Source organism: Nesoenas mayeri, assembly GCF_963082525.1.
Source record: "Nesoenas mayeri genome assembly, chromosome: 2".
Taxonomy (NCBI): domain Eukaryota; kingdom Metazoa; phylum Chordata; class Aves; order Columbiformes; family Columbidae; genus Nesoenas; species Nesoenas mayeri.
This window is the reverse complement of record NC_137543.1, coordinates 11,284,148-11,308,389: the sequence shown is the minus strand read 5'-3', so window position 1 is coordinate 11,308,389 and position 24,242 is coordinate 11,284,148. Positions and strand designations below refer to the sequence as shown.

Sequence of the window (24,242 nt, the reverse complement as noted above, 5' to 3'; positions counted from 1 at the left end):
TTAGTCTGAAATCTGAAAAGCCCTTTGCAGTGCTGTAACTCCTCCAACAGAGGTCACCACCTCACAGCTCCATCTCCCACGGAAAAAGCAGCTTGGAACAAACGTGTTCGACAACCTGAGCGCCAGCAATTTCCTTCCAGCCCTAATACTGTATTTGGTCCACGATGCTGTGACATTATCACAGAAACAGCGGTTGATCTTGAAGTCCGTCTTTTGTCAAAGTAAGCTGACAATATTCTTAATTTTATCAGGTATATAAAGATGTAAAAAAAGCATTTAACAAGAGATGTGGTAGATTTACAGATTGCTTTTTTTAAATTTCCTTTACAAAATAGTTTCATACTCCACAAAAGATGGTATGTCTATTAAAACTGTGCTATACTACCACATTACCAAGAAAGTTTCACATTTCAGCGATGTCAGCCTGTAATTTAACAGCTGTCAACCCTGTCTTCAAAAAACCCCACAAAACCACCCCAAAATAATTTGTATGAGTCCTCCTCCTACCAGCGCTTCAGAAAACAAAACAAAAAGCCTGTGAGTTTTACTTAATTGCTAGAAAAAAGAAGAACTTCAATCCCTAATTTCGTTGTAGTGTCTGGCCCAACTGATCTGCCACCTTTTAGTTGGCATTTCAGTTATGAAAAAGCACGTCTCTTCAAGCCTTGTTTTCTTTGGAAGTGTGTTTTCTTTCAAAACAGGTGAATTCCTGTCTATAAGAATCAAACTCACATCCATGTCAGCGCTCAAGCTGGAGAAGGGTGCATTGAGGCTCTGAGAAACAGCCTTGGTAATGCTGCCACCTAATGTACTAGGACAAGGGGAACAATAATCTGCATTGCTCTTTAATACTCAAATGAAATGTGTTCTCTTAGTTTGGTTGAGAACTGTTGCACCCCTTCAGTGCCTTGGCTTGCAAATCCTACACCAACAACATTGTGACAAATCATCTAGTCATCAAGTTGATGGATATAAATACACATTTACATATTCTATCTCAAGAGATTATTTCTGGAGTATCACAGTACTAAATCACAAACCCTGTGTGTACAAACTGGACACTGACTGTCCCTCTGAGAATCCAGTTCAGCATCACAGCAGCTCTGAACTCCCGAGAGGGAAGAGAAGTCCCATGGCCTTGCAAATAGTGTAGCTGGAAGGGCAGGTTTCTGTATTTCGGGACAGCTTTTGGATTATTCTGTGGCACCGGCTGTGTCTGAGACACTAGTCAGACAAAGTGTGTTTGCAGAATACAGAAGGCTAATGAAACACATTAAGTTACTGATGGCACAACAGAGGATGACTGGCGGAATGATTCTCCTTCCCATCCCATCTGTTTTTGGAAACAGTCACAAAGCAGACAGCCATTAGGCAGCATGGAGAGTGAGGGGGCATAAAATTGGTCTCTACGTGGTTTTTTGCTTCTTTGAAGTTTCTTGAGAGACTTCTTGCAAGATCAAGGTTCTACAGCCATTTTTGTTATTTCAAGTTACTTCTTCAGTTAATGTCATGAGTCAAGTATCACCGACTTTTGTTCAGTCTGAATAGTTTTTCTTGTTAGAAAGCAAGTGGAAAAGAAACCAAAACCAAACAAAACAAAAACCCATACCACATTGGTCTAGATTCCTCCAGGGGTGCTAAATATAATCATCTTTTATCTCATTTTCCATCCCTCCTAACATACCTCCAACTTTATTTTAATCTTGAAATTGAATTAAAGGTGTCCCATAAGTGTAAGATATCATAAGACAATTTATTTTCATCCCCTTTTGGAAATATGGAGGGACATTTGCTATTCTCCAGTGATATTATACAGCCTGCAATCCATTAAGATCATCTTCTCTCAGAAGGAGTTTGTAGCAATTCTGGGAGAAAACCAGGTACATACGCAAAACAGAAAGCCATTCAGTATACTGAATACATTTAATAATCACATCTGGCTCAGAAAAATACCTGACCTGGAAATACTTACTAAAACCACCACCATTCCATGCTCTCCCTGTTCTTGCTCTTCCTTAGGCATCTGCTCACATTTGAAGGGTCAGGTTTCAGCAGCTATTAAGCTTTTTTCAAGTCTTAACCTTATTCAGAAAGTGACATTGAGTTAAGTTTGCCCCATTCTTTGAAGCTTAACCAAAGTTTTTAATCATCTCCAGATCTTTACTCTTGCTGGCTTACTGGTGCTTTCCTGTTCAAAGTGTTGCTTGGGTCAGGCTTTGCCAGTCCCACCAAACCCTTTACTCTGGTGCTTCCCAGCTGGTTTAAGATCCTGTTAAACATTTGGCAGCTACTTTGTCGCATAATAGCTGGAGAGAATGAAAGCATCAACAATCACACCTGAACTTCAGGGCTGCTGAGCTGGACAACACTACCTTGGTTTATAAATATTTTTCCTTCAATAACAAAAATACTATTGATTCATGTACTTTTTTTAAAAGAAAACAGAAGTATCTTTCCATGTGCTGTAGCTGTTCACTGGACGTTTTTGTCCTTTTGCAGGCTGTACCATTTCCAGCAACATCCCTTGAGTTGCACTAGTTTTTTGGATAACTCTCACCTTCTTGAGGAGAAGCAGCACTGTTCTAGCAGAAGAACAAGTGGGAGGTGTGAAAGGATGAGCAAAACCAAGTGCACACGTGCAGAGGGAAGATGTTCATTCCTGGTTAGACAGACCCATGGTCTGACTGGGTTTATTATAACGATTCTTACAATGTATCCTTTGCAAATGTACCCCATGCTGCAAATAAACGTTTGTGCTAGTTTGAATTGCAGTTTTGATAATACTTACCCATGACTTCAGAAGTAAAAGGTACCAAACAGAAAAGGTCTTACTACTGCTGGTATTGGATGTTTTTCTATTAGCTTACAGTAGATTTGGAGAATACTGCCTTATGCTTGCCCAGTTCCTAGATTCATTCCATAACCCCAAAGAAGCAAGATGGGAGGCTACAAGGACTGTTGGTCTGACCCAGCATTGCCATAAGCTCCTCTAAGAATTACAAATATGTGATACAAACCTCATCAAAACCAGTGATTCTGCAAAACAAGTATTTTAATACATCAATGACGCAGTACAATAAGGGACAATTACTTCAGCGACACATTTATAAAGACGCATCCTCTGAATTTCTGAATGGAGTACGCACGTAGTTTCGGAAACAGCACTTGAAATGTTTTCTACTCTTCTCAACAAAACTGAAGACAAATCAATTTAATCAGCTCCCCAGAATTGAAAGAGCTTTTTGATGATTCATCAGAAACAGAAGAAAAATGAATCCTACCTCACATTTGGTAGCGTTATCTTCCCAGTCTGCCAGCAGACAGTCACCTACGCTGGCACAGCACAATGAACATGAAGCGTAACACACACACTCTCCGCGGTACCTCAGATGACAAGTAGAAGGTTATAAAACTAAAAGCTAAAACCTTCACACGAGCACATGCTACCTCTTCAGCCTTGTAAGTCAGTTCAGAAATTAGTTTCTGGTATGAGGCCCCTGTTTCAGAAAGGATTTGAAGTTACACAGTAACTTTAGTAAAGAGACTGAGGAAGAATAAACACCAACACATCATCTCTTCACCCACATCTTCCAAGATGTTTAAGCACAATCTTCCAGGATAAGTTCTTCAACGTGGTCAGGCTATTGCACACTAAAAATGCCTTTACTGAAACAATGGGACTTCTTCACATTGCTACGGTGAAGAGTTTCCAAAACCATTACCAGGCTGTGTGATGAGGTACCATGCACGCTAAAAACCAAGCACTTGCAACCTGGCTTAACATCTTTAACCACAGAGAGGCATAAATCAGTTTATAGATCACCACTTTGCAATGAACACTAGAAATTTCACAGTTGTAGAAACAAAGGGGGGGAAGAGGAGTTCTCGAAGAGAAAATGTCTAATTTTCAGACCAGTTAATACAGCATAATTTTTGCTTCTCGTATGTCAAGAGAGTTTTCAAGCAGGGGAAGTTGCAATTCTTACCTACAGCCAGTGCTGCACTCTGTTTTCAGCTTCCAGTCTGTTTTAAAAGAAAGAGAGACTATGAAAATTCATTCTTTTGCACCAAAAGTCTTAAATGTAACACTATGTGACCTTCTAAAAGCAATGTGTTTCTATTCCAGACACTGAACTATTTTTCTGAGTCTACTTCATGAACACAGTTCTGGATACACGTCACTGTGACTGTTGAAAAAATATGTTAAAACAGAATGCAGAACTGTGTTTTGTCTCTAGTTGTTTAAGTACAGAGGGAACACAATTATTTGGCAAAAAAAAACATGTTTCTAGGGAAAAAGGCTGCTGGTGTTAGATAATCTATAAGAACACATAACCCATAATAAAATAAACTTAATTACTGAAGAGTCAAAGCTGCAATAAAATACCAATGGCAAATTGTTCCACTTGCCTCTCCCCTTGCAGACACAAACTTTAGAGAGAATAAGACAGGATCCTTAATTCAGTCACACAAAATTAGCTCTTGAAAACATTCCTGGCTTGCATGCTGCCCTGCACAGAAGGCATCTTCACGTCACCACTGAAATCCATTCACTTAACAAAGAAAACTCACCTTCTTGCACAGCCTCAGTGTGCCATACACATTATTAACCAACCTAAGGCTGGTGAGATAATTATGTTAATAGTACAGTTCAAATGAGAAGATATGGAGTACTACAGTATCTCATAAAGCAAAAAGAAAAGCCTGTTGGACATTGTTAGACCCGGAAAAAATTATTTCTCCATTCTTTACAGTGTATGCATCTCCCTCAAAGAGGCTTTCCCCTTGACAAGGATATTCCTTGAGTAGCAACTGTGTTTTCCTTTACCAGTTTCAGATTCCCTTCACTTTCTCAGGAGTAAGCAACAACAAGTAGTTCAGGACAACAACTCATTCACAGGACAACAGAAGGGTTATCAGCACTATCTTGGTAGGAGCTGTTGCAACTTCCCTAAAGCTCACCCACTCTCACTAAGCATAATTTCAATATGTTTTTTTCCCCTCCTCATGACTGCAAACTGCTCGGTTTGTGCTTTGAGATAAAGCAACAAAAAGCAGACGCTGACTGGAAAACGTTGCTCCCTTGCAGGTCAGAAATGAACATAATTGATACTGTGAAAAGAGAAAACGAAACCAAAGTTCGACCCACCACTACAAACTCTAATTTCCTGGAAAAAAAAAAGTGAAAGAAAAATCAAATATGACAAAACATTTAAGAACACTAAAAAGTTTCACCTAAAAATAGGTGTAGAGATTTTCTGGGGGTTGTCAGGAGCTCTTATTAAGAAGATTTTGGGTGAGAGTCCAACTTAATTCACTGGGCTAGAGAGAAAAAGGAGAAGTGCAGATTCATTAGAATGCCCAGACTATAGAAATAAATCTAAAAGTAACAGAGAGGAAAACAAACAAACCACAACACTATAGCAGTGAGGACAGGGGCTTTTAGAAAAAAATGTTTTCTAATAGCATTAGTTCACTATCAAACAGAAATGTCTAAATTTCCAACTGATAAAATTATTATTAAAGAACAACAACCCCAAACAAGCAAACAAAACCCCAAACAAACAAACAAAACCCCAAACAAACAAACAACTAGAATTGCTCAGGTCTTTACATCCTTCCAGTATGATACTGCACTTGCACTCACAAGCACTTGCCACCTGTAAGCAAAGTGTGTTGATGCTCAGGCAGCTGGTCCTGCAGGCTTCAATGAATAAGTGAATGGCCTAGGAAAGCCATTAGGCAACAGGGAAGCAACCAGGAAAGCTGAGAATTATAGGGCAGTTGGACTGTCATCAATAATGGGCAAAGAGATGTGAGCACAGGAATCCATTAACTGGATTTCTATCTTTCAGTCCCGATGAGCGTGCCTTCATGCAGAGCAGTTCAGATCAGGCTATCAACTTGGTTCATGCTGGCAAGCTGATAGATATTTGATTTTTGTACAGCGTGACTTCATATCTCATGGTATTTTAGATGTAGAGGTTAGCACTTTGCAATGTAATAAAGCACTGTCTAAATGGGGAAGAAATTGACTTGCAGATCTCTAGCAGTCAGCGAGGAATAATCAGTAAACATCCATCAAAAAAGGCCAGATATGAACTAGAGGTGAGATGAACTCTTCACACAATTTTTGCATTTCGCTTCAGACACGAGAGTATCTAAATGAACAGCTGCCTATTGTCAGGTTCAGAGTGTTTTACTTGGGTTCTCCCAGTTAGTACAGAGGATCTGCAAAGTATCTGAGCTGCCTTCTGACTGACTCAAAGAATAGCAACAGGCACAAGATGAGACACGTATATTACACAATTTAATAGGTAGTAAAAATTGAATAATACAGAACCAAGCTTTTTTTTTTTTCAGTTTCTTGTGATTCTGAGGCAGCCAAGTATTTAACATTATAATACGGAGAGAAGCAGCTCTGGGCAGGAAAATTATCTTTTATTCAATGGGTTAACAGTTCACAGATTTTGTTTAGCCTTTTTTTTTTTAGTACCATTTTACGGAGTCAAATAGCACGAAGATTAATGCATCCCATTGTATGAGTCTCTATCACACACTCTCCTCTCTCTTGACTTGTAGCCAAACTCTACCACAGCAGAAAGGTCAAAGCATACACTAACATCTCAGGCCAACTATAGTAATTAAAATAACTACCACAACAGCTGGAGAACAAACGTGGAAAGACACCTACACCCATTAGAGAGGGCCAGTGAATAATTTAAACTGCTGCTATTCATCTTCAGAAGAAAACAAAACCAAGCATCACTCAGTTTGTCAGAGGAAAAGCCTGTAGCTGACACAAGTTAAATGGTACGCAAATATAGAACATACACTGAGTAAACTTGGTTGGCATCATTGTAGATAATGAAATTTGAAAAAAAATCTAATAACTGGCTAACCACTGAATAAGCCCTGTGTTCGGGTATCCGCCTCATATTGGTATTGATGTTGCTTAACTCGGCAGCATGTGAAATATTTCAGAAGATAAAAGCTAACTAGTACCTTTCAGTGTGAAACCAGTGTCTCCTGCGCAGTGATGAAGAAGGCCCTAAACAAAAGCACAGACTTGTCAGCAACTATCAGTCAAAAATTGCTACAGCAATGGTCATTTTGTGAGCTTTGCCAACACTTGGGTTTGTCTGCCTATGAAGAACTGAAAACATTTGAGTAGTAAGAAAGAATCGACAACAGCTCCGCAATAAGAACCTAATTTACTGTCTGTGTACTCTATCGGTACCTCAGCTCATCGGGGATCTTTGAAATAATTACTTCCCAAAACTGACAACACTTTATATTAAAGAAAGCTTGCACAGGATTCATGCACACCATGTGAAGTATTAGGCACCCAGCCTTTCACAGAGCAAATGTTTAAATTGCGTGTTTGAAGTTCAAGTTCGCATTAGGATTTCCCTTGGTGAGCGGCACCACCTTGACCTCTGTGAGCCAGAGGTGGATTGCAGCCCAGATGTTCTTCATCCACGAATCTTAACTCCTTGTACACACTGCTGAACAGCACAGGCCCTGGCTCCAAGCCTGCACCATTCCAGTAATTTTTAGACACTTTCACTCTCTTGCTTCAGTTACAGACTTGAAATTAAGTTGGAGGAAACCACTCCAAAAATGGAGTGGTTTAAAACATAAAAAATAAGCCCAGTCCAACTGCAGGTCAAATACATCCCACATCTTGTAGGTATTAAAAAAAGAACACTAAGAAACGTTTAGTAATAAAACCCGATTTTTCGTCTAGTAACAATAACTGATGGCTAGGCTATAAAAAGTAAATCATAGCTAATCATGTTTCAAAGGAAGTTTCAGGGCATCTGCAGATGAACCCATGGGTCAATACCGAATGGAGGTGAACTCCAATGTTATCATCAGAGATTCTAAAAGAAGATTCTGTGATATCTGTATGGCGATAGGGCATTAGATTAAGTCTATGCAAAGTCAGTCCAACACTACTGCAAAGTAACCTTAATTCTTTGTAAGAAAGCAAATCCATGGCTGACTGCTATAAAACCACCTCTCTGACTTCTGGCTCCAGCTCAAATCTTTCTTCTCATTTTTCTTTACCCTTCTGAAGCTTAATTTTATCTTAAAAGTCTCTATGTTATATTAAGCTCTTCCCTAACCTATGTAATTTCTCAATGCTGTCTTACAGTATTCCATATTACTTGCAGCACTCAAACCTGTGCTTTAGGTTTGTAATATAACGACAGAAAGGCTGATCTGATACGAAAACTTCCTTGGCAGTTCTCAACCCGTGTCAACACCTGCCAAAAGCACACGGTCAGCTTGGTCCTTTATTCACAGATTAAAATGCATTCATGCCAATATAACCCATATTCTACACAGCTACAGTGGCACAGATAATTGTGAAGCTTATACAGCATAAGAGGATATTTACACGTATGTAAGACTAATATTCAGCATGAAAAACTGTATTTCATCCACTTATTGCGGGTATGTTTTCCACAACAAACCACTGCTTTGGCTTAGTGGAAACGGTAAAATGAATTATCATAATCTTCAATTTTGCATCTGGTCCAAGTTTTACATAGAGGAAAAAAAACCCTGTAAGTTGAAGACCAAGACAAAGGATTTTTTCAATCAAATCAGAAAATTAATTTACATGTTTCCAAATAAACTTTTTAACTTCTCAAAGCTAGTGAGAATATTAAATGTTGGGTAACCAGAAGACAAATAAGGAGTTTTAGGAAGACGGAGATGGGACTTCTTTGGGTTGTTTAATTTGGGGTGGATTTTTTCTGTTTGTGGTGAGGTGGGGGGGTAAAACTGTGATATTTCAGTCCAGGCTACACAACCTCCTCTTTCACTGATGGAAAAAAAAAAGCGCCTGCAGGAATTATTGAAGCAAGTCCTGTGTCTAATAGTCAATTATTCAAACAACTGATCTTGCTATTTCTGGTAGCATATTATCTCTTATACTCCTTTTGAACTTTCCTAAATCTAAATCCTGAAGTGATTTAGCTCTGGGTATATTACACAAGGAGAATTTAAAGAACTATATATCATGAAGGTTTTCAGTCCTCAAAAAAAGTGCTTAAGTGTTCCTAAGCTAGGAAGAGATATGTCGGATGCTTTCACATTAAATGATATTGCTGTTTGCTATGTATTGCATGTTTAACTTCCCTGTGACTCCTTCAGGTTGCTATTTTTCTGCAGTAGATGCTTCCTTTGATGTTAAGCTGTTAACACCCAGTTGTTAAGTGTTCCTGAATACCAACCAAGTGATTCAACAGCTTTTTTTTATCTCAGCTATACAAATGATATAATTTCTTAGGAATACAGCAAAGTTTAAGACTCAGAGTTCCAACTCGTATCAGCATAACAGAAGCGAAACCGTACCCTGTCCCAGAAAGTTTGCAGCAACACTCATAACAAAAACAGTAAGACAAGAAAAGGTCAAAAGGGCTTTCCCATTCACCATTATTAGTGGTGTCTTATCACCTCCGAGCAGCCCCAAGACCCATAGCCCTATTCGGTAACACTTAAACAGATGAGTCCTTATTTCTTACAATCTGGGTTTCTACGTTCAAGGTAAAATCCACCTTCCTCAGGACTGTACTAAGTAATATGAACAGAAAGGAACTTCTACCATGAAAGGAAACCAAACACAGAAGAGCCTTAGCCCTTAAAACAACATTTTACTGGTTTTATTGAGTTGAAACCATCAACTGGTTCCTCAGCAGTTATCAGAAATTGAGAGCTGAAGCCATAGTTAATGCTCTGATCTGTAAAAGTGTAAGATGAATCTAGATCTAAGCTGATTAGGCTACAGCTACAAAGTCTCCCAGACAGCATCTCTGCTGCTCAGAAGCAATGGATTTGGTTTATCCCAGACTTCAAAAAACACAGACTAGCTTCCAAAAAGGCTGAAAAGCCCTTCTTATGGAAACCTACATCAGTATGTTCTGCCATGAGCTTCTCACAAACTCAATGTCTGAGCAGGTTATATATATCTACCCAAGCAGTTCGCTTTAACTCCTTCCCCCCTAAGTTCCCTAGTACTGCCTTACTAAGCCAGTCTCAGTAAAGACAGCCTCTCCATAGTCCTAACTCATGCACAAGCCAGGAGGCAACAGTGGGCAAGAGTGACTCCATGACAGAGCCTTGGGACAAGCAGTGATTTCTGCTGAGAAGGATCAGAGGAGCTCTGCTCTTGCCAGAGTCGCTGTCATATAGTCATACAGGACTCCTGACAGCACCTCCACCTTGCCCACAAGTGCCTTCAGCTCTACCTACATGGAAAGATTTGTAATAACTGTTTCAGCTAAAATTAAAAAGGAGGGGAGGGGAATGGAAGTGGGAAGCTTTTCAGAACAGCTAAACACTAATGTTCCATTAACAGAAGTTTGAAATTATTCTAACACAAAGAAAAACACAGGTGATCAGATGCCAAAATATATTATAAGAATACTCACAACAATCATGTCAATCACTAGGTGTCCAGAAAGGAAGACTCTAACTATGTTATTTTTAATCTATGACCAAATGTTTATTGGGTAGCATTTAAGATGGAAGCGTGCACCAAAGTTACACAATACAGGGTGTCAACCATAATAGACACCGTATGGGAATGTCTGGGCCCATCCCCTAGGGACCATTGTCTATACTCAACAGCTGTGTCCAACAGTCAGGAAAATAACAAACAACGAAACAGGAGCTGTACAACAAGGTCTTAATTCTTGCACGATAGCAAGTCAACAGCTGCACGGTATTTCTGCTCAATCTTTTCCAAAATCAATCCCACAATGAGCTAAAAAGAGGCAAACTGTGTCACGGGAAGTTCAGATTGGACATTAGGAGAAGGTTCTTCACTGGGAGGGTGGTCGGTCTCTGAACAGGCTCCCCAGGGCTGTGGTCACAGCACCAAGCCTGTCAGACTTCAAGGAGCATCTGGATGACGCTCTTAGTCACACGGTTTAGTTTTAGGTAGCCCTGAGGAAAGCAGGGAGTTGGACTTAAGGATCCTGATGGAATCTATATATATTCTATATTCCCAACAACAAAACTGCCATTCTGTGGTCAAGCAGTAAGCTGAACATTAACCAGATCTGAAGGACTACATGTTAATCATCCAAGTCCATATAGAGTTAAAAACCAAAACAAACACACCTTCACCAAACCTAGAAATGCCCTTTAATAAGCACATAAGAGTCCTTCTGTAAGTCTGGAAATGAAATAAGAAACATTTGACACGAACCTTATAGGACAGACGAATAAAATGTAATATGAAAATCCAGTCACCTGTCTCAACAAGAACAGCTTTTCAGGACAAATGTCCTTCTGACGAGAAAAGTTTACATATTTTGCTGGTCTGTTTAAAAGTGACTTTTCGAAAAGTCAAAACAACCCTTAAATTTATGTCTCTTATTTGAAGGCTCATTGGACAACCAGAATTAAACAGTTCACGTTGTCCTGAACTATTATTTACAGGTAGAGAAAAATAGCAGCTTTACCTTCATAAACAAATCAGCATGGCTGAAGTCTCAAGCAGAACACAGTTTACTAAATGAACCATTAAACCAGATTCAGAACTCACTTATTTTTAAACTTACTCTATTAACTGCTGCAGTAGGATTATTGCATGTAAAGGAAGGATGTTTCCGAAGAGTTCTACACTGAATTCTGCTTGATTACAGTAAAGAAAACCCTGTCACTGATCATTTGCAGGTTACTACCATCTTCATTCAAGGTTTTAAATAATTTTATGTCCTGTGTGGGAGGAAAGATACCACATTACATTGCATCAACACAGGCACATTATTTGCATTCATTGCTAATACGTACTATTAGACTTCAAAAGACTCAGGATTGCACAAACTTTTTTAGCCTCTCAATCTACTCCGATGCTATGGGAGTCAGCCACCTCAAACAAGCCTCAAGATAAATACAACAAATAAATAGAAGACAGCTCAGTTCAGCCTAAAAAAACTGCCACCTATTCCTCCTTCTTGCCTTACCAACATAAATACAAAATAAATGCATGCTGGTAGAGCAACAACAACATGGTCTCAATTTCTACCAACATATTTTATACTGAGTGTCAAAAACACAAGAAGTACTTAATCTCCACATATTGAGAACCATTTCAACAAACCCACTTCCACACGAACAACAAATCAATTCAAGAAGCTCCGCAAATGGAATTTATAGGCAAGCCTACAGCAATATATTTAGAGCAACACTACCAAAGGATATTGTTTTTTACTTGTGGCACAATTTGGAAGTAAAAGTGGTTTCAGCTGTCAGAAAGATATTAATTTTTCTTCATGTATTTACAGTACATAACTTCATTGTGATGGATTATTCTTTTACCCCGATGGTTCCCACATTACCCTACAGCTGGTATCTTGTAGTCTCTGCAGTAAAAGCTTTTCAGGTTGCTCGGAAGCATTTCTAACTTCACTACTTTCTACATTGGTTACATGGGTTTCCACAAACTAAAAATAACCCTTCTGAAGCACACATAGATGTTAAAAATGTCCCACTTTTTATTTCCTCATTTAATCAAGAAATCATTCCGCACTGAGCAAAACAAAACAGCACCTTGCTTTATATTTCTTGCAGCATATTTGACTTGATATATATAAACTTCCCAGAAAGTCATAGGCATAGAGAAGTCTGTAACATGCAATATTCCCTTACTCAATGCAATACCTCTTCTGAACAAAATCCTTCACTTCTAACCTTTCGTAGGCACACAGGTACGGGGACAACTAGAAACGAACCTCCCTGCCTTTTTTAAGTTCAGCACATATTGAGGAATTTGCACTAAAATGCTTGAAATGGTTACCAAAGAGATTTTAAACATTCTCCTCACAAGGAAGCAGAACATTTAAAGATGTGTCAGCCAGACAAATGCTACTATTGTAAGAGCTATACAAGCCACAACAAAGAATTCTCAAAATTAATAAGAAAATGCCAGGTATGCATTTGCTTCCACTTTGCAAACATAAAGGTGTTTTCATATTTATTAAATATGTTTTCATATTTATTAAAATTAGCACAAAATGCAAAAACTGTTAATCCACAAACACTGCAGTACCAGTGCTGGAACAGGGACTCTACAACACGTTAATCCGTTTGCTCAAAACATCTCATCATCATTACAGGGGAACAGTTCTAAGTTACAGACAAAGATTTTTAAATCTTCAAGCATGCAGACAAGTTCAAGCTGCATATGAAAGATAAAGCTATCGAATAAGAATAATTATTAGAGATAAATGCAAAAGCAAGAGATAATTAGCAAGACTTTTTCTAAATGACTGATACTCTGGAAAAATAATCCCATACAAGTAAGTTAACTTAATGAAAAAGAAAACTTAATACAAGAAAAATAGGGCAAACATTAAAATGTTATACGCCCTATAGTGTATGTGATAATGGACAGCTGAAACACCATAACCAAAAGAAATACCACCTGCATAAAACAGGCACACATGTCCTACACAAACATTTGCACCAGTCTGCACACCAAGGTCCAGCTGGTTTAATATTTCTGTCTTGGCACCGCTCACGCAAGACCCAGACACTCTCTACCCCAAGGGATGTCATGTTCACACGTTGCATTCTCTTTTCAGCATATTCCCAGATTTGGGGGCTTGAGCCGAGACGTGAGTCAGGTCTAAAATGTGGCTCAACAGGCTCTCGGTTGATGTCTTCCTAGATCAAAGTTAGTGGTGGAAACAGTGAAATCAAGTTTGTGCAGCACTACCCCTCAGCTGAAGAGCACTGCTTGGTTCTAAAGGGAACGCTGAATTAAAACTAGTTCTTTACTACAGTTGCAGACAAAGATCTACTTTCTAGAGTTACCAAGGTTTCACTAAGCATGGCCATCCTGTTAAACTCTCTCAGAGAGAGATGGGGGGATGACAGGGTGAGAAGAGAAGCCAGCACAAGGAAGTGGATGGAGGACCCCTCACCGTTAGGCTAATGAGCTTTTCGCTTTTGTATATGCACTCAAATTTAGTGACAGACATACGTTATTTATTCACATAATAATCAGAATATCAGAATAGTATCAGAATAATCCAAAGAATTAACCTAAAAACTACTACCACATAATTACAATGTGGTTCAAAACTTGTGTTGGTAACAGCAGTGCCTTGGTACCTCAAGTTGTGACATACTACATGCCAGTGGTTCTTTCTCCTGTAAAGTGAGGGACATGCCTTTGGAAAGTGGGTATTTGGGAAGGAGTCTCATACACATTTTACCATCAGGAGCTGCAATTTTACAGAGCCAGGCAACAAAGGTTTTGAAATTATCACCCACAAAGAGCTGTACATAAAGTGAAACATTTTATTCGCTGTGTCATTTCTCCTAGATGCATATTATTGACCACTATAAGCCTTCAAAACTTTCCTGTCAATCTAGGTCTGGCAGAGTAACAGAACAAAGTATTTCAATATTGCCTGTGAATGCTGGTTATTACCAACAGCTACACTATATAACTTCATAAAGTTATACTGGATTCCTTAAAAAATTTAGGCAAATTAACTGGCATGTGAAGATTAATACAGCATCCGTAAATATTTGGGTCATAAAAGCTTAATGTTTCCTTACTGGTAAAGATGCTGCTTCTTTCCAGTTTATCCTTGGACCCAGCTGCATCAGCCTGTTCCCAGCTAAGAACCCTCTCCTGACACAAGTTTACTCAGCTCTGCAGCTCAAATGGCAGCAGTAAACAGAAGGGCAGGATTCAAGCTTTACAGAAGGTATGTAGTAAAGTATAATCATAGAGGAACAGAGTTGTTTAGTTTACATTGTGGATGTCTTCCCCCATACAAGAGACTACTACTTCATTTACAACATTAAGCATTTGAAAAGTGAGCTGCAAATCTGCTACCTACTATCAATGTGATTTAGCTATGTCAAGACAAATTCAGAGGTCCTAAATGCTCATATTTCCTTGTCATAGTGTAGCTCAATGTCTTACCTTATAGGCTGGTAAACTGCTACTAAGTGGTCATAGTCCTTCACTGATGATCCTTCTACTATTATGAACCTACAGGCACCCTACAGATGACTTTAAATACCCGTGAACTACAATACATCCTCAGTTTTATTATCACATATTACTTTCAGTGAAAATTATGTCTTGAACATTCATATGATAATTATGAGCACATTAATGGAATCTTCCAAAGCACCTGGACACTCAAATTAGCATCGTAGCCATGTTCAAATTCCAAACCAGATTTCCTTGAAGTTTCTTTTTTTCCTCTTTCTCCAGTCTCTGAAGCATCAGATTTGAAATTTCAGTGTTTGCACTATCACACTTCAAATTGCCTTTGTATCATAAAAGGTTGTATTAGTATCATTGTATTAGTCTCAGTGGAAAAGGCAAAGAGAAAATACTTGATGTCGCACTACAGAAAAAGCTAGTCTTTTGTCTCCTACTGTGAGAGTGCAAATTTAATCACTTTGTATTCCAAGTTAAATGCCCACATTATCCATTGCTACTGAGCCTTCTGTCTGGTAAACTACAATTAATTTAAAATCATTGCATGAACTCCTTGTGCTTTCAATAGATCAAAATACTTTGTACTCCTTAGCCTAACAAAATATGGAAAACAATAAAACATTCTATAAGCAAAGACACCTAAGGAAGTGTTTACCAGTTGGTAGTATCTTCTTGCAGTCTTCAGAGAGAACTCCCTTCCTCAGATTGCCAATGCAGCAGCTCGCCTTCAGGATCTGAACAAACAGAAGAAAAACCATTAAACAAACAATACACGGTATTTAAATTACATAATCCAGTGCCAGGGGTAAATCAAAGTTAACCCTGCAGTGCCAAGGAACCTACATAATTCTTTAGGAATGCAAATAAAACACGCCGACTTCAAAACCACTTGAGGTTCTGTGGATGCGACACTACAGGCAAATGCAGAGGCATCGTTACAAACTCTTCTGTGACTCAGGAAGGCAATTAGCTATCCATGATCACAAGCATCAGAAATAGAGCACTGCATCGCATCACCACTGAGTTAAGTCACACATAGTTACAGCACAAGAAAATAGAGCATTACATCTCTGCATTACTGAGCCAAGTTACACATAGCTGCAGCAGAAAAAGTAGGTTTTGGTTCAAGTTTTATTTACAGTGTCATATATATCGCGCACAGGAAAAAATGCTTCATGGCTACAATCTGATTTATCAGTTAAAGACCAATGCGGCCAATGACAGTTTTTACCTTTCTAAATTTGTTCTAGGATTGCTTAAGATTTCCTGCTTCAAAGCTAAGTCTCTAGTTTAGAAAATCAGTATTTGTACAGTCAGAACAGCATTTCTTATGGAAATGTGGCACTGCAAGCATCCCAAGGTTCTTCAAGTTCATTTGGAGGTTTATGCAAACACTCTACCTTTTTTAGTACAGTAACCGAAAGATGAACTGGCCAAAACTGGCAGCTTTCTGTTGTGGCAAAAGCTTCATAAGCCTCTTCCATTTGGGATTTTATAGGCTGCTTCTTTTTCAGGAATTTCTTCTACTTTACATACTTGAGTATTTATCATCAACTTGTCTCCAGTAAAAGGACTATTGCTCCTACTTCAGGTATTGTTCCTGATACTAGAATCCACCCTGTCAATACATCACATCTCAAGGTTTCTTTTTAAGAGTGATCTTTCCATTTTGTGCTACAATTCTGTTTCTACCTATACAGCAAAGTCAACCACATTCTGCAATGCATCTGTTTTAGCATAAAAATCCTCATCATGTCATTGCAAGTCCAGCTGAAGAGGCAAAAAATATTCAGTGTTCATTTGTATTTATCAGCTGTCGGCAGCTTCACTTACATCAAATAATCCTGATTAACAAGCATTTAACAAAAAATATGCTGCTTTGCAGTGAAATTGGTATTACCGATTTGTCCTAGCTTGGGAAGGGAGGGAGAGAGAAGAACTATGCAGTATCAGGGCCTGGGAATGATTTTAGTCACAACGAAAACTATCATCAAAAGATACCACCCATTCCCCCCCACCCCTCCTCTGCAAAAGAAAACCTTGTGACCTGAACAGTGCAGCTAGAAGAGAAGGAGGCAAGGACTCTGAGTTACTACGCAAAATTTAATTGACAAAAACCACAAGGGATCCTATTTGCAGCTACATCAAAGCAAATAGTTGCAGAGAGCTCAAAAGTAAAAACAAAAAGAGAGTAATGTGAGTCAAGGACAACTTTTGCCAATTCGTGCCAAGGCAGCATCTAAGATAAGCAGGTGTCTGGCAAGTTTTTTTTGTTTGCCCCACACCCCTACCCCCCCTCCAGAGAAAATGGAATCTAAAAAACATCAAGACACCTTATTCACTTGGTTAAAGCATGGGCTTTAACAATTGTTCCACTACCCTGTTTCAGACACTTGAATTCATGGTCCTCTTGCCAAGTAACTGTGTAAGGTTAACAATTCAGTCGAAGACTTCTGAATGGAAACCGTACGGTCTTACACTCACATGATGCTTGGTAAGGTGCTGAGCAGAGCGGCACCGTCACTGTCCACAGCCTGGCAAAGGGATTTGAAAGCTCTCCTGGCTAAATGAGCATTTATGCAATTGCAACATCTCCAGTTTCCTCCAACACACTCAAAGATACTTCCTCCAGCCCTGCTACACTGCAGTATGAAAAACTTCCTATTCAGTTCCAGAGAATGGATTTTTTTCAAGGACAACTGATCATTTCATTAAAGAGAAAACTTGTGTTACACTTCTCACATATCATGCTGCCAAATCTGAATGTTTACACTTCCTCATCGCTACATACTTATTGTGATCAACGATGCAGAGTCTGGTTGGAGGCCTGTAGTTAGTGGAATCCCCCAGGGGTCAGTGTCAGGTCTAGTCCTGTTCAACCTGTTCATCAATGACGTGGATGAAGAGACTGAGTGCACCCTCTGCAAGTTTGCTGATGATACCAAACCAGGAGGAAGGGCTGACACACCAGAGGCTGTGCTGACATCCAGCGAGACCTGGACAGGCTGGAGGGCTGGGCAGAGAAGAACCCGGTAAAGTTTAACCAGGGCAAGTGTAGGGTCCTGCACCTGGGGAGAAATAACCTCAGGCACCAGCACAAGGTAGTGGCAGACCTGCTGGAAAGCAGCACTGCAGAGAAGCACCTGGGAGTTTGGTCAACAGCATGCTGACCATGAGTCAACAATATGCCCTGTGGCCCAGAAGGCCAATGGTACCTGAGGTGCATTAGGAAGAGTGTGACAAGCAGGTTGAGGGAGGCTGTTCCTTCCCCTCTACTCTCCTCTGGTGAGGACACATCTGGAGTACTGTGTCCAGTTTTGGGCTCCCCAGTTTAAGAAGGACAAGGAATTACTGGAGGGAGCCCAGCAGAGAGCTGCAAAGATGTTTAGGGCTCTGGAGCATCTTTCTTATGAGGAGAGACTGAGAGAGCTGGGTCTGTTCAGCCTGGACAAGAGAAGCTGAGAGGGGATCTCATCAGTGCTTATAAATACCTCAAGGGTGGATGTCAAGAGGATGGGACCAGACTCTTTTCAGTGGTGCCCAATGACAGGATGTGGGGCAACAGGCACAGACTGAAGGACAGGAGGTTCCATCTGAACATGGGGAGAAACTTTTTTACTCTGAAGGTGCCAGAGCCTGGAACAGGCTGCCCAGAGAGGCTGTGGAATCTCCTTCTCTGGAGACATTCAAACCCACCTGGACACATTCCTGTGTGATCTGCTCTGGTGAACCTGCTTTAGCAGGTGGGTTGGACCAGATGATCTCCAGAGGTCCCTTCCAACCACAACTATTCTGTGATTTTGTCTTCCCGAGAGCAGTATCTAAGCCTGCATGAGACTCACCTGTCCTTCCAGTCCCACACAGCTCTGTATTGCTCCCTCCTCCTGACTGCTCAGCTTCCCCCATGCTGTCACTCCTCCCCAGTAATACCCCATAATACCCCATACCCACAGACCAGCCTCCAAGCGAGCATGGGAAGCAAGTGCCAGCAGGCACAGCTGCACAGCAGTTCTGCCTGGGAAAAGTCAACCTGGCAGAACAGCAATATGTACCATGGAATGGAGGGATCATGGAAACATCCATATGCAGAGGAACTATGTAACCTGCCAGTGCTGGGCACAGAATGAAGTCTGGTGGGACAGGAGGAACATGAGAGCAGCTGCTGTACAGGGGTGCCGGCCAGGAGCAGCCGGGCAGCGTGGGACATCGGAAAGACCATGTGCTGACATGGCACAGAACAGAAACCTGCAGACACACAGCCCCTTTGGAAGATCTCCTAAACTTTCAAGGAAACAATTCCTTATACATCATCTAGATTAATCTGGTTCAGTTGAAAAAAGCTGTCAAGACAGCTTCTTTATTTTTTTTAAATAACAGATCCCCAAACCATAATCTACAGCATAAATAACACAGCTGAGAAAAGCTAAGCTGCCAACATAGTTTTCAGCCAATATTTGCTCAAAAATTATTTTTCTTTATTTCAGCAGACCTTTGTGGAGCAAAGTAACTCTTCCTTTGAGAGGCTAACGAGAGTAGCAGGTGAACAACAGAGTAAGCTCATTCTCAGAAGGTATCCTTGCTTGCCCTCCACACATTGTGTTGGCATAGCTTTGCAGGATGAGTTCAAAAGAAGGCAGCAGACAATAAACTTACTTGTTACTGGTAAGTTAGGGAAACTTCACTTCTTCATTTGAGCAACTATCTCTTTCTTCATTAGTTTTGTCACTTAAGGGGAAGGCGGAATTAAACTCTGAAGTACAGCACCTGATTAGATCTTGTTCTCCACACAAAATTCACGCTCAAGAAAACTCTTAAACATACAGATGCAAAAACTTCGGCGAATCGCACAGTGTTTGTTTTCCTCTGGCATACGTGTTTCAACAGGCAGAATCACAGTCACCATTCTCAAGCCTGCAAGTTTTGCGCTCATTGGAGCTACAAGGAAGAACATTTCTGAGAAGTTTATTAGTACCTGCGGTTCTCAGGAGAGAATGGTAAAGCCAGTAAACACAGGGGTCAGCACGTTTTACTGAAAGATTCAGAGTACTCCATGCAATACAGTTTGCTGAAACACTGGCAAAAGAGGTACTGACTGCCAGAAATAGCAGTTTTGAGGTAGAGGCTTAAAATTACCTTAAATAATCGCTGAGCTTTCGCCACCATTGAAGGAAGGCTGCCACTCACAGCCCAGGTGAGTCCTGTGTTGGATCTGGCTGTAAGTGTTCACAAGCAGGTAACAGGGATGACTCAGGGCTGAGATGCAGAGGGAAACAGAGATCAAAACAGCATTTCCCTAAATTTTGCACAAACCCTCGATGGGTTTGTGCTGCAACCCAATAACCTGTGCTGCAGGCAGACACTCACCTCCCAAGGACACTATCAAGGTGACCATCTGGGGTGGCCCAAGATGCCGTTTCATTTCCTCTGTGATTGGGCTTCTTCAAAAGCCCGGAGAAACAGATTTCACAACTTAATATGCAGGTTGTTTCAAATGAAAAGCTTTTTCTGGAGTACACTTAGGAATAACTCCACCTGGCATTAGCTTGTGCACCCAACACTGTTGTACTGATACGAGCTGCATGTAAAATCATGTTTCACACATCATCTTTGGCTGTGCTTGACTTTGCCGAGCCCCAAACATAGAGAGCGCAGAGAGACAGCAACATGGATTTGAGGTGATGTAACCTCCCCAACACAGATCACAACAAACAGTGACAACAGCCCATCAACAGGTTAAGATATATCTGAAAAGCAGAGTAGACCAAAAAAAAAATACCACACACATAAATACCCATAAAGATAACTAAGTGTCAGAAGGCTTATGGTAGCTTATAAAGAACTCTGTTGCGAGACATAAGACAGCACACAAACTGAGCAAAGTAATCCCTGCAGAGCTGCTGACAGGCTACTGTTCAGAGCAAGGCAGCTATAAAAGAGGCAGAAAGCAACACATCCAGTGTCCTACAAAAACAGGAAAACCTATAAATACTAATATTCATGAAGATCCCTGACAAAAGTTGTTTGAATATTTCATCTCTCACGAAAATTGACTACTTTTTTTTTTGCATCACCAACATATATTGCCAAAACTTTAATTTTCAGCAAAAAGAGGAGATTCTCCTGTGATTTGAGGAATTGGTGGTCAGATATCTATTAAAAAAATCCCCAGTAGTTTACTTCTACGCAGTGGAGAAAGTTCTCACACCTTTACTTTCAGGACAGCAATGAAACTGAGTGTTTAAGACGAAAATAATAATACTAAAACTCAATAGTTTGAGCTTCAACTATACATCATACAGTTAATAATAACAATGCTATGACACATTACAAAGTTAAAACTATTTACTCCCAGAATATTGCCCAGCTCTCCTTCCAGGTAACAACACAGCCCCCAAGGGATACCCTTTTCAACATCAAACTAGTACTTTTCTTCATTCAACAGTCACAGGACTTTAATATGACCTTCCTTATATGTTTGAGCTGGAAAGCATCAAAACATATTCATGTACTAGAAGTTAATTTTGTGTGTAAATCAAGATTGTAGAGCTAATTAAGATTTGCAAAGACAGATGAAAAAGACTTACATATAACCTTCCCTTGTCCCCCCAGCAAACCTTTGCCACAGGTTTAAAGCATTATCAGTCCCACACAACACGTCATTCAAGTATAATTTACTGAACAGAATACTGACCAGCTTTTCCTCTGTAAATTACTCCAAAGTCATAGAAAGGATTTCTAACCGTGAACACTTTTTCTCCTGTCAGTGCCATATCTCAGCTTTCAAACACTGGCCTTGATATTTTGAGCTCAGTAGCGTTGCATGCTTTAACACCTTCCCTTACAAATAAAGGTTTGCAAAACAACTTTCAGTATTACAGAGGGACTGAGTCTTAGAAGATGACTACCCTTTACCAGCTTTATTTTATTACTTATTAATTGCAATTGGGAATACAATGTGCTGCAGATCCAGGAGGGACCTTGGGGTGCAGAGCCTATATTTACTGTAAATGCAGTGCAGCAGTAGGAAGAATGCAACTCTTATGTAAAAGAGAAAAACAAAACTGCTAAACACCTATTCGGTTAAACCATACAATGACCATATTCCTCTGTTTCAAAGACAAATGTGGAAGTGCAACTGTACTGTACACAATCATTTGAATACACTAATGTAAGACAGACTGACTACAGGCAGTCAAGAATACCTTTGAGGCTGGACTTAAAATTTTCTTCAGTTCCCCTTTAAAATTGAGCTACTTCTTAGAGACCGACTAAAGTCTTTGAATGACTCAGCTCTGAGATGACGAGGCAGGACACAGGTAACACGTCCTCCAGATCAGTCATGGAACAGGTTTCCATAGCAGGGTATAAAGGGCAGGTACCTACAGTTACACACAGACTGAAACAGGAGTAATCTTTTCCTACTGCTGGTGTGAGGATGTTCTTCACACACTACAAAGGAGGAACAAAAAGTTGGTGAGAAATGTGCAATCCTTGCAAACGCTCTGATAATTCTGGCAATCAGATGTCAGGAGCAAGTTATTGGTATGTACACTTTGACCTGTAAACTTTTAGCCATAAACAGGCACAACTTGGAAGGTTTCTTCATTCTGAGGTACAGATGCTACATATCTCTTCAAATATATGGCTGCTCCTTGGATACCCAACACCTGACCAAAGGTTTTAATTACACTATAGAAAGCAGGAATTAACATCAGACCAGTCCTCATTTTTCTACTCTCTTGAGAAGCACAATGAAAAAGATTAAAGAGGCACAATGAAAGAAAGGGAAAGAAGGTCCCTGTGTGACCAGAGTCAGCAGACCAGCAGGACTGCTTTTGAAGACCCTGCTTTAGCAGTTAAAGGTACAAGCGATCTATGTCAACTCTTCAGTAACTTAACAAGAACATAGAAGGTGCATATCCAAACTCTCCAAGAACAGTTTTAAGATCTCCATCGGAAAGAGATCTATTGTAAGCGAAGACTAAACCCAAAGACTTTCACACTCCATAAAAATTCCTTCTCACCAGGTTCTGCTGTGTTTAGTCTTTCCTGAATCCACCCCTTAAACCTCTATTCATGAAGTGTCCCAGCTTCAGCTGAGCGAGGCATCAGCCTGGCTTACAAGCAGACGCTGAATTCAAGAGTCCTCAAATACAGATTAGAGTTAAGGCTTCCTTTATGCTACAATCAGTAGTTTATTATGCCAAAGAGTCTCTGAAGGGGGAGGAGAGATGCTATGAACCCCTGGATCTAGATAGCTGGTCAATATATGGTTTTTTTCCTGTTTCCTAATCAGCTGGATTTACACAACCTTGTTATCTAGTTCACAGAGACTAGTTCACAGGCATTACTTCCAGCTCTTAGCCATGTTTACAGTGGCTAACTTTATCTGATGTGCAAATACTTTAAGCTCTTAACTTAAACAGTTTGAATGATCTTTTTAGAATCCAATATTTGCCTAAAAAAAAGATACTGCAGAGTTCATGTTTGAGACTTTGAGTAGGAAGTCTCACCCCCAGAAGGCTGTCTGCAGCCTACCTCAGCTTCTACATCCGCTTCTCACTAGAGAGACATGAAAGGCAACTGGAGTCCTGTTTCTGTACCGGAAATCTGATGAACTTTAAGCCACTCTTACACTCCCACATCCTCCCATTTAGGTCTGCACTGAGAGAGCACAAGGTCTTTGTTCAAAGTGTACTTGCAGATGCCATCATCTCCAAAAGCATTTCTCCTACATTTAACGTGCCTGTTTACAACCTCTGTCAAAACAGAAGCACAGCAATTTTTCTATATTACCCTGTATTTGGAGTAACAAAGGAATCATTTAAGAACAAGTCTTACATTTTTCTGCTGAACTGAAATAACAAACACCAGCATTCAAATAGTTACATACATGCAACAAGGGAGTCAGTTCATCCTTTTCAAATCGAACTTCACCCTGGAACAGCAGTGAGGTAGGAAAAAAACCCTACTTTTATTAAGAGACTTGTCACACTGCAAAGCTTTTTTCCTACTATACAGCTAGAAGGACTTACTTGAAGGCTAACAGATTCTGAAATACCTTTTTTCATGAAGAAATGCAGCCACAAAACTCAAATATACACATGAAGCACTGTACGACATAAAATTCAGATAATAACGTAAAACTCGCATTGTAGAATCACGCTCATCATAATTTCAGTAGACACAAAGTTGCTGTACGTAAGTAAAACTCCAGCACCAGACGTGGCTGTAGCAGATTTCCTTCATC

At 40.0% G+C, this 24,242-nt stretch overlaps 1 protein-coding gene across 1 annotated transcript in view; it reads right to left on the bottom strand.

Annotated features, from left to right (window-relative positions):
* CYRIB (CYFIP related Rac1 interactor B) overlaps positions 1–24,242 on the bottom strand; it is a 78,393-nt gene that overhangs the window by 26,618 nt on the left and 27,533 nt on the right. Inside the window, exons 2-3 of the mRNA XM_080339336.1 lie at positions 15,648–15,726; positions 3,987–4,023 (exon numbers count right to left, since the gene is read on the bottom strand). The gene's annotated coding sequence lies outside the window, so the exon portion shown is untranslated. The remainder of the gene's footprint in view (positions 1–3,986; positions 4,024–15,647; positions 15,727–24,242) is intronic.